Source organism: Castanea sativa, chromosome 1, assembly GCF_040712315.1.
Source record: "Castanea sativa cultivar Marrone di Chiusa Pesio chromosome 1, ASM4071231v1".
NCBI classification, from domain to species: Eukaryota; Viridiplantae; Streptophyta; class Magnoliopsida; order Fagales; family Fagaceae; genus Castanea; species Castanea sativa.
The window spans coordinates 87838500-87845329 of record NC_134013.1 but is presented as its reverse complement, the minus strand read 5'-3'; positions in this window follow the sequence as shown (position 1 = coordinate 87845329).

Below are 6830 nucleotides of genomic sequence, written 5' to 3'. Positions count from 1 at the left end.
CATAGATTCCAATTTCGGAGTTCGTTTCTTCATTTGAAACTCTGAAATTAGTCAATTGGCACATTCTTCATTGTGGTTTCTTCAAAGGCATTCTTCAAGGCATCTCCAAGTGATCTTCTCATACTTATCCAACCTTAAGTCTTCATCAAGCTTTCGCCTTGAGTTTGAGAGAGGGTGTTAGAGATATATTAGACATATTAGCTCAATATAATAGGCTCAAGCCCAGTCCTACTTGTAATAGTAGTCTAGAGTTTAGTTGCCTATATATACTCATGTTAGGGTTCATTGTAACACAAGTTATTGTACTACACTTTTATACAATAAAGATGTAACCCTTAAGGGATTCCTCCATGGATGTAAGCTGACAAGGCTAAACCACGTAACCCTCTTGTTCTTGATGTTCTTATTCTATACTTTCCCTTCTGCATCCACTCTAGTATATACAATATGGTATAATACATCGCGTTACTAATAATGTTATTTTAACATCAATTGAGATAACTGGAGCTTACAATCCAAAACAAATCCATCAATTACATTTTAGCAACTTGTATGTGGATGCTGAGATTGTCTTTAAAAACAGCGAATTTATTCGTGACTTTAAGCCATTATAATTTCTATTTCTTCTCATGGTTCACCGTATAATTTCTAACATTTGATCTTCCACCAGCTATTAATTATAAAACTCATATAGCAAATTTGACCTTTTTTTTTCACCATGCATTCTGCTTCAGAAAGTTGAAAGCACCAACGTAAAACGCTTTTATCTATCAAATTATTCATTTTCCAACAATTTCTCAGCAGCTAAACACCACTTATTTTTTAAACAAAAAAATATATATAAAAGAAAAAAGTTGACTTGTTATTTTTTAAACAAATATATATATATATATATATATATATATAAAATAAAAAAGGTGACTTCATTAATTAAACATAACTAGTAAGTTGTCTGTGCGATGCATGGACAATTTTTTGATATCTTATATAAGAAGGTTTTGGAGAATGTTTTATATATATTATAAGTAAAAGGTAAACTAAATTTGAGTAAAGAAACATATAAATTTTGAGATATTAAAAATTAGTTTAGTAGTTTCATTGCATATTTGAAGCCTTCCCAAGGTAAGATTAATATTTAAAAAAATCATGAAACCAAATATAAATGTAAAAGAGTAACGGGACCATGAAAACTGACCAATTTGTGTTGTATTCACATATTTCATGCAATGAAATGAAAGTATGCTAAACTCTCTCACCATCTTCTACTCATCGATAGTGTGACATTAAGATATGATGTGGGCAAGTGTGTATGCATGTATCTTATACACGATTTAAAATTAAACTATGGTAGAATATGGTTTTATATTATGCACCAAATATTCTTTCTACTTATATACTAAAAACAAAAACTATCCAACTAAATTACCCAAACGTAAATTGTATTTAAGCCACGATTTTTTTTTTTTTTTGAAGACATTTAAGCCACTAATTTTAAAAAGAAAAAAGAAAAAAAAATACCCGTAAGGGTTTTGGCGTCTTGATAATAGTGGGAGGTCTGTATAACAGAGGTGGTGACCCCTTAGATTCCTCTTTCTCTCTCTTTCAAATGTTTTGTCAATCTCAGGTCTTTTATTTTGGTAATATATAGTAAAACAGTGCGTTTTATTTAATAATCCACAACACTTTTGTGTCTCTCTATCTTTTTTTAGGGCCTTATCTGGTTAGTTATTACTATTAGTCCTAAATTATTATTGTTTTTTGCTTCTTTTTTTTTTTTTAAATGACTAAAACGATGAGTATGCTAAAAGCCATGAAGAATAGAGAAAGGTGTGGTGTAAACTTAGTCAATTAATGAGATAACAGTAAAATAAGTTAATGTAAGCTTTTGGGTAATAGTAAAAAGAACTTAATGAAAGAGGTAAAAAAAAAAAAAAAGACTAAATGAATTTCTAAAAGTATCATCTATATGTGGAGGAGGAGAAAGAGAGTTTGTAAGTAGATAAGAGTTTTGACTTTGATTTACACGTGAAAAGGGTCAGGCTTGGGCCATAATATGTAAAGTAATAACTGGGCTTAGGTTATAAAAAATGCTAATTTATATAATAGTAAAAATAAGTTATTATTATTTATTGGGTAACAGTAAAAAAAATAATAAAAAGAGGTAAAAAATACTAAATTTATAAAATAGCAAAAAAAAAGTTGCTATGATCTATTGGATAACAGTAAAAAAACCTAATGAAAAGGGTAAAAAAAGGCTAAATGCAACATTAGAGTGTCACATAATGGGACCTCATACACTCTCACATGAAGTCTCTGAAAAAAAAAGAAAAAAAAGAAAAAAATGCAAAACTGACCCTCTAACTTTCACCGTTTTTCATTTTAGTCCTCTAACTTTCAGTTTTGTCAATTCAGCCCTCTAACTTTCAATTTTTGTCAATTCAGGGCTTTGCTACAACTCAGTTAGTGGCTGCTGTTAGAACCCCTGAAACGACGCTGTTTTGTAGATTTTTTTTAATATAAATTCGGAATTAAAATAAAAAAAAAATCTGAACATGAAAAAAAAAAAAAAAAAACATTTAGGGGAACGACGTTTCCCTTCCCTTGAATCAAAACAAAACAAAACAAAGAACAACCTTTAATCACTTAACAAAATAAATTCAAACAAAAAGAATTACCATCTCATTCTGATTCTGATTCTGATCCTGATTACAGTTCTCCTTACGTTTCTGATTCTGAGGTAATTACTTCCTCTCTCTCTCTCTGTCTCTCTCTCTCTCAAATTTGATACGGGACTGTTTGTTTCTCTGGAAAAAATATATTTTCTTTTGCTTTCTCAAGAAAGTTTTGAAAAAAATATTTAATTAAGGATTTGGTTACCTCTCTACTGTTAGTGAATTCGAGCTTAAATACAATATGGCTTTCACTTTTTTTTAAATAAATATTTCAAAAATTTAGGTTCACAAACACACTTATTCTTTATCCGAGAGCTTTTGTTTTCTCTGTTGTATCATCTCCGGCCACCGGAATCTGGCCGAAGTAGCTATCAGAATGGAGTGGCGATAATAGCCATTTCTTCTTCAATAATCTTTGGTTTAATTTCTTATTTATTGCTTAAGTATCTTATTAGATTCAAAATTCAATTTTTTAAATAAATAGTAAATTATTGAGCTTTTGAAGCTTAGGGTTTGAAAGCAATATGAAAATGTAAAAAGAAACTAAAAAGCATTGAATTGATTGAGTTTAATGCAGCTATTAAAGGTTGCCGTGTTTAGAAGTGTACAATGTTGTTCACCTTAATTTTTTTTCCCAAATTTTTCTTATTTTCTTTTAATTCCAAATTTATTAAAAAAAAATTTCTACAAAACGGCGTCGTTTCAAGGGTTCTAATGGTAGCTACTAACTAAGTTGTAACGAAACCTTGAATTGACAAAAATTGAAAGATAGAAAACTGAATTGATAAAATTGAAAGTTAGAAGACTGAAATGAAAAAATGTAAAAGTTAATAGGTCAGTTTTGCATTTTTGACAAAAAAAATTGCCCAGTACTTTATTTCTTGAAACTAAAGCACTATACAAAAAAAAAAAAAAAAAAAGATAAATCATTTCACAGTCCACAATCTAAGTAATAATAACTATCTTAAATATTTATAATTCACTCAATAATATAAAATTTAAAAAAGAAAAAAAATTATAAAAACAAAATACCCAGTACTTGATTTCTTCAAACTAAAGTATCATACAAAGAGGGAAAAAAAAAAGGATAAAAATAAATCATTCTACAGTCCACACTCTAAATACTAAGAGCAAACACATCAGTCTACGTAAAAATTTCCTCTATTTTACACAAAAAACCCACTTTTAAAATTTTACACATTCACTTTTACAAATTACCCACATCAGTTTATCTATCCTACTCCCTCTATTAATTAAATAATAATTTTTTCACTTTTTTTATTAATTTCCTCAACTAACCTACGCGCGTCCTTATTTCATTTCTGCGTCCTTATTTCATTTCTTCTCTTCTTCAGTTCTGATTATTTTCTCTCTCTCTCTCTCTCTCTCTCTCTCTCTCTCCTTCTCTTCATTTCTTCTCTTCATTTCTCACTCTCTCTACCCAGATCATCTCTCTCACTCTCTCTACCCAGATCAACGCTCGATCGGAGCTCCGATCCAGCGGTCCGAGCGCGATCGGAGCTCCGATCCAGCGCTCGGAGCGCGATCGCGAGCTCCGATCCAGCGCTCGGAGCGCGATCGCGAGCTCCGATCCAGCGCTCGGAGCGCGATCCGAGCTCCGATCCAGCGCGCCGAGCGCGATCGGAGCTCCGATCCAGCGCTCCGAGCGCGATCCGAGCTCCGATCCAGCGCTCCGAGCGCGATCCGAGCTCCGATCCAGCGCTCGGAGCGCGATCCGAGCTCCGATCCAACGCTCCGAGCGCGATCGCGAGCTCCGATCCAGCGCTCCGATCGCCGATCCGCCAGCTCCGATCGCCGATCCGAGCTCCGATCCAGCGTCCGCCAGATCCGATCCACGGCAAGACCCACGAGCTCCGACCAGTCAAGAACCGATCTACAAGTCAAGCACCGATCTGTGGTTGTTTGTGTATGTCTGTGTTTTTTTTTTTTTTTGAGCAAAGTATATCTCTGTATTCTGTGTTGAGAAAATGATGGAGTCTGTTGAGAACGGATCAGAGAGAGAAAAAAAGGAGCGAAAAAAAAATGATAAAATATTGTTTAGCCGAGCTACAGTAACCGTGTATATTTACACGGTACTGTAGCTCGTGGATGAGTTTCCACATTTTTACCCAGTTTTAGATACACTGATGTAACTCAAAATGTGTAAAATTGAAAAATTTTTTTATTATACATAATTTTAGATACACTGATGTGGATGCTCTAATAACTATCTTAAATATTTATAATTCACTTAATAATATAAAATTTAAAAAAAAAAAGTTTACCCAGTACTTTATTTCTTGAAAGTAAGTACCATACAGAAAGAAAAGAAAAAAATTATATATATATATATATATATATATATATATATATATATATAAATCACTCCATAGTCCATACTCTAAAAACTAATTACTAACTTAAATATTCATAATCCACTTAATAATATAAAATTTACAAAAGAAATTTACCTAGCACTTCATTTCTGGAAAGTAAAGTACCATACAAAAAGAAAAAAAAAAAAAGATAAAAAGATAAAGAGAAATCATTCCAAAGCCCACACTCTAAATAATAATAACTATCTTAAATATTTATAATTCACTTAATAATATAAAATTTACAAAAGAAAAAAAAATTCCTAGTACTTTATTTCTGAAAGTAAAGTCCATATATATAAAAAAAAAAATAAAGAAAAATCACTCCATGGTCCACACTCTAAATACTAATGATTATCTTAAATATTTATAGTCCACTTAATAATATAAAATTTACAAAAGAAAAAAAGTGAAAAAAAAATTACCCAGTACTTGATTTTTTGAAAATAAAGTACCATACAAAAAGAAAAAAAAAGATAAAGATAAATCACTCCACAGTCCACATTCTAAATACTAATTACTATCTTAAATATTTATAATTCACTTAATAATATAAAACTTACAAAAGAAAAAAAATCCCGGTACTTTATTTCTTGAAAGTAAAGTACCATACAAAAAATAAAAATAAAAATAATAAAAATCCCTCCACAGTCCACACTAAATTTAAAAAAGAAAAAAAAAAGTGAAAAAAATTTACCCCGTACCTTATTTTTTGAAATTAAAGTACCACACAAAAAGAAAAAGAAAAAAATGAAAATAAATTACTCCACAATCCACATTCTAAATACTAATTACTGTCTTAAATATTTATAATTCCATTAATAATATAAAATTTACAAAAGTAAAAAAAAAAAAATTGCCCAATACTTTATTTTTTTCAAAGTAAAGTACCATACAAAAAGAAAAAAAAAAACCAAAGGCCTTGTAGTTGAATTGGCACCTCCTCATGTACAAAGTGCTTGGGGGTCTAGGGGGAAAAGGGTTCAAACTACGGGGTTAGCAGCATATTGTAATTATTTCTCAAAAAAAAAAAAAAAAAAAAAAAAATATATATATATATATATATATATATATATAAAGATAAATCACTCCATCATCTTGAAAGTAAAGTACCATACAAAAAGAAAAAAAAATCACTCAATAGTCCACACTCTAAATACTAATTACTATCTTTAATATTTAGAATCCACTTAATAATATAAAATGAACAAAAGAAAAAAAAAAATTACGCAGTACTTGATTTCTTGAAATTAAAGTACCATAGAAAAAGAATTTTTTTAGAAAAGAGATAAAGATAATTCACTCCACCATCTATACTCTAAATACTAATTACTATTTTAAATATTTATAATCCACTTAATAATAGAAAATTTACAATAGAAAAAAAAAATGAAAATATTATATGTGGGCAATATTGTGGGCAAACATAAATAATGTACAACAAAATGAATATTATATGTAAGTCTTAATATAAAAAAATTATTTCAAAAAAAAAAATTGTAAAATATCTGCGCATCTCTTGGGATATCATTGAACTGGGAGTGATTTAGTCCGAAAACATTGTATCTGTATTTTAAGGGTGAAAAACTACCCACTAGTAGAAATATTATATTAGAGTAATTTTTGAACTCAAAGCTTTAAAATGTAAGTTCAAGTAAGATTGCTTCTTAAAGATCCGATTTCATATTGAGTTGGCACTTGGCAATTACACATGCATGACAGTACTGTTTCTCCATATAAGTAGAGCATGTAAATTTTGAAGAGTTTGGCTAATGTCATCCGT